Source organism: Triticum aestivum, chromosome 5B (genome assembly GCF_018294505.1).
Source record: "Triticum aestivum cultivar Chinese Spring chromosome 5B, IWGSC CS RefSeq v2.1, whole genome shotgun sequence".
In the NCBI taxonomy this organism is placed as follows: domain Eukaryota; kingdom Viridiplantae; phylum Streptophyta; class Magnoliopsida; order Poales; family Poaceae; genus Triticum; species Triticum aestivum.
The window spans coordinates 342,196,210-342,201,386 of record NC_057807.1 but is presented as its reverse complement, the minus strand read 5'-3'; positions in this window follow the sequence as shown (position 1 = coordinate 342,201,386).

The following is a 5,177-nucleotide window of genomic DNA, read 5'->3' as shown; positions in this document are numbered from 1 at the left end:
CACTGATGGCTTTGTTGACAAGTTTCGAAAAAGATGTGCACTCATGCAGACGGAGGTCGCGACGAAGCTCAGGACTAAGGCCCTTACAGAACCTTGCTTGCTTCTTGGCGTCAGTAGAAACTTCCTCGGTTGCATATCGTGCAAGATTACCAAACTCCCTGCTATAGACATCCACAGAAAGTCGGCCTTGGGTGAAATTGCAAAATTCTTCACGCTTACGGTCCATGAGACCCTCCGGAATGTGATGTTCACGGAAAGCCTCGCTGAATTCAGCCCAAGTTGTGACATGGCCCGCTGGGCGCATAGCTCCATAATTCTCCCACCATAGACTGGCGGGGCCTTCAAGATGATATGCGGCAAAGGTGACCTTGTCAGCCTCCGCTACCAGCGCGGAACGCAGCTTGTGAGAAATACTGCGAAGCCAGTCATCAGCGTCGAGAGGCTCGACGGAGTGGTGGAACGTGGGTGGATGCAATTTGATAAAATCGCTGAGTGACACCACGTTAGCCCTCTGATGGTGTGCTGTATTCTGTTCAATACGCTCCAACAAACGGTTTGTCTCCCGCTTGTTTCTCTCAGCTTCCATCATCACCTCTGCTAGTGAAGGAGGATGAGGCAGATTTTCATTCCTGGCTTCACTGCCTTCGGCCTGCTCTTGAGAAGCAGGGTTGGCGTGCGTGTTGACCATCCTAGGTAAACAAGCCAATGATTTAGTCAGAATGATAAAATTCCGACATAGGATACATAATGCAAGGAATAACTCGGAATGCAAGATGATCATCCGTATGACATGGTAGATACAGAAACTGCTTCTTTATTCCATCGTCATACACACCATACAAGGTTTAGTACAAGACCAAACAAAGTACTATTACGGTGAAAAGGGATTACATCTCATCGGAGGCATTCCAAACTCCTATACATTATTTTTCTACAACTCCGGAAGAGTACAAACTAGGTCATATCCCACGAGTCACGCGGGACGACAGACGACACAGCTAGTGCGAACTAGTGATACTACTACTAACTCAGACCGATCCGTAGTAGTCCTCGTAGAAGTCACCTCCATAGCCCGGAAGTTCAACATGATCATCCGGAAACAGACGGTCTCGCGGAGCTTGTGGACCATAGGGGCTAGGATGAGGCCTTGGACCAGCAAACGGTGGCCTGCGGGGACCGCGAGGTGGGGTGATGCCTCCTACATCACGCCAAACCATCACGTCTGGCAGAGCAGATCTCACAGGATAGAGATTGCGCATGTCTGAATATCCAGCTTGCACTGCCGGTGCGAACCGGGTCAAAGTGGCCCAGTGGTCAGCACGGGTATTGAAGAGCTCTAACCTTAAGGCCCGATTTTCACGGTCCTTATCCTCGAGCATCTCAGCAGTGGTGCGAGTCCGTGAATCCTCCTGAGTGGAGTCAGCATATATAGCCTGAAAATATCCTTGTGCTCCCGGAAGTGATCCTGGCATATACCGGAAGTCAGAGTCCCGAAATAACCCAGATCTGACTCGCATAATGGTCATCATAGAGTAGGCGGCATCCTGCACAGCCATCTCGATAGTAACCCCGAGTCCATAGGATCAGTGAAGAGGCTCAGTGGATCCAGGATAAGAAGGAAATATCCTGACAGTGCAGAGATACTGGCTTTGATTAAAATCTCGGAATTGCTCTTCGACCGTGTACTCAGGATACCAGCGGTATCCAGCCTCAGTCATTACCCTGACCAACTTAGCCGTATGGCCGGGTACATCTAGGCAGCGAGTCAGGCGAACCACTTGATTGAGGTCGCGAGTGGCCATCTGAAAGCACAATTATAATGCAAAGGCATTAGAATTTCTAGCAAAATTTCGGCAGCATAACAGCTGTAAATGCTCAAAAAGGATATTGAGACATTTGACAAAGGATTTCGTACACACTCAACATCATCATATCAAGTCTCGAAACCATTCTTACAACATAATGTGGTAGTAGAACTGGACTAGGCTTGTAACCATCAAACTTATAAGGTACTACTGATTAGTAACACGTGATCCTGATAGAGAGAACAGATCCTAATTCCTTAACCCCCGGTGGAAGAATGGACTGACTCAGATCAGAATGTCATAAGATATAAGGAGTAAAAGAGCCTTACGTTCCAACCCACAAACAATTCCCCTACATATAACTAAAGAATTTCTAGACTCAACATCGACCAGTTTGGCTTGGAGAACCTACAGGCAGTCCGGCTCTGATGCCAACGCTGTCAGGACCCCGACTCGATGTCACATCGATCTAGCTGGTAACACCTCATATCACTTTGCGGCCTCACGCACGGTATCCCCACGGGTGTCGTCTTACCTTTTTCCCGGGACCGTTTGCGCCTTTTGGCTCACGTATATGATAGTGTCGCTAGCATCCATATGATAAAGAGCCCGGGCTGACATGACTAGTCGTAAACCCAAAGCGGCACAGACTTACAGGGACAGGCATCCATGACCCAGCTTCGAACGTGTCGGTCATCAACAAGTGGGTCCGGGCTGTAGCACTGGGCTAGCAGGACTCCGGTAAACCGGGCTGTAGCGGGCTAACAGGACTCCGGTACTCAAAGCGTGACATTTCCCCGAAGGGACAGACACAGGAACGAAGAAGGACACATGCCGGCCAGCCTAAGTGTTCCAGAGCAGTAGCAAGCTACCATGGCTCAGCGGTAACACTAGGAGACATTTCCCGGTAAGAGAGGCTACTAAAGATAAACAACTAGATAGTCAGATCCCACACATACCAAGCATTTCAATCATACACACAATATGCTCGATATGTGCAAATACAACGAAGCATCACAACATGACTCTATGACACAAGTACTTTATTAAAGGCTCAGGGAGCCATACATATCATACACAAAGGTACGGGTCTCACGACCCAACATACAAGTCATACAGTCATACAAGCCAACAGCGGAAGTACTTTGTCTAGGTACAGACAACTAGTAAAATAAAAGAGGCTTGGAAGCCTAACTATACTACGTGGTCCATCACAAGCTCAGGGTCACCACCTGGGTCTTTAGCCTACTCGTTGATGTCAACGTCTACATAGAACCCATCAGAAGGGGTTGCAGCGTCTTCTGTAAAAATGTAGATTATAGCAACATGAGTACAAAGGTACTCAGCAAGACTTACATCAGAACCTACATACATGCACAGTATCAAGAAGGGTTGGTGGAGTTATTGCAGCAAGCCAGCTTTGACTCTTGGCTAGGCTATCCTACGATACTCCAACTTGAAATAGTTTTGCGCACACGAGTCCACTACTCACCACTTCAATACACTACCGAGGATCCACCTCCGTCTTCCTACGGAAGGGCCATCCTCGGCACTCACTCTTATCTTGAGGCTTTTAGTAGTTTCCATTTACTTGTCTATGAACTGTATAGGCAACCAAGTAGTCCTTTACCGCGGATGCGGCTATTCGAATAGATCATGTTAACCCTGCAGGGGTGTACTTCGTCATACATGTTTCCACCACTTAGCGTCTGCACACGACATGTGCTCGGCAGACTTCAAGCGAAAGCCGACGTGGGTGTAGACCACGACCTACCTAAACACTTAAGCCTCTAGTCCAGGTTTATCGCCTATTCAAGTTCCATCCGCAGGGAGTCCGGCCGAGGTTTCCCATACGGCCCCGAACGATGTGAACAGGGTTCCCGAGATACCTAACGGGTATTCGGTACACCGTGCCACGTACCTACCGCATCACAGCCCACCCCTACGGTCAGCGCTGTCCACGGCCTCCAGTAGGCTACAAACACCAGAAACTACTTGCAACTCCTGGACAGAGAGCTAGGGTGAATAAGAAGTCGAGCGGGGTCATATTTCAGGGCCCAATGTATGGTAGTAGCTGATTCTTAAATCACACATACAGATCTCAGTGCTTAAGGTCGGCTTCAATGAAACAACCCACCATGTACTCCTACATGGCCTCTCATCGATACCTTTACCAAATCGTGTTCACCACACCACTCCCATTACCGACATAATCATTTCACTCTAGCCCATCACCCAGATGAACCAGACCTGACACGACTCTAAGCATAGCAGGCATAGCAAGGTAGGAACAACACATACATATGGCTCAATCAACTCCTACACATGCTAGTGGGTTTCATCTAGTTACTGTGGCAATGACAGGTCATGCAGAGGAAATGGGTTCAACTACCGTAGCACACAGTAGTTTGAATTGCGTTGTCTTAATGCAGTAAAAGAGAGCAGGAGCGAGAACATGGGATTGTATCGATATGATCAAATGGTTGGTTGCTTGCCTGATGGTTCGTTGCACGGATACGGTTCTTCGTTAGGGTAATCACGGTACTCCTCGGGGACAGATCCTGTCGCAAAGGACACCGATACACAAACATCACCAAACAATATGCAACAATATGATGCATGCATGAAACATGGCAATATGAGTGTGTTGGGCTAATGCAACTAAAACCAGATGTGTTTGAACAAATTTGAATCAAAGATTCAAATTCCAAATTCAAATATGGCCTTTTAAAGTGCTTTTCCTTGTTCTGATTAAAACATCAATTTAACTTGTTTGATCATGCATGAAAATAGTACAGATGGATAGATTGGATTTTTCTGATCATTTTTCATATATAATTTGTCCAATTTGGAATTACAGAATAAAATTTATGAATTTTTGAAGTTTAATTAATATTCTGGAATTTCCTGATTTAATTTAAATCCAGAAATATAATTACTGTGTCAGCATGACGTCAGCATGACGTCAGTGGTCAACTGTGGCTGGTTGAAGTCAAACCTGACGTGTGGGGGCCACACGTCAGTGACAGGGGGGGTTAAACAGATTTAAATTAATCCTAATTACTTAATTAGTGGCACTGGGGCCCACTGTCAGTGTCAGGGGGGGTTGACTAACAGTAGTTAGCGCTAACCTAACCACCTGGCCGACAGGGCCCACGCGTCAGTGACCCTGGGGGGTCAAACCCCAGGTCGGTCAAGTCAAACCCCACCGGCGACATGACGCCGGCGAGATCCGAGACGGCGGCGAGAGTGCTTTTTGCCATTCCGGCGACCAAATGGACGGCGGAAGGCATCTACGTGTTGCTGAGGCTGAGCCGCGTCTATTGGTGGTGGTGGTTGGGCTCGAGGTGGCCGGAGTTGACGGCGGCGAGC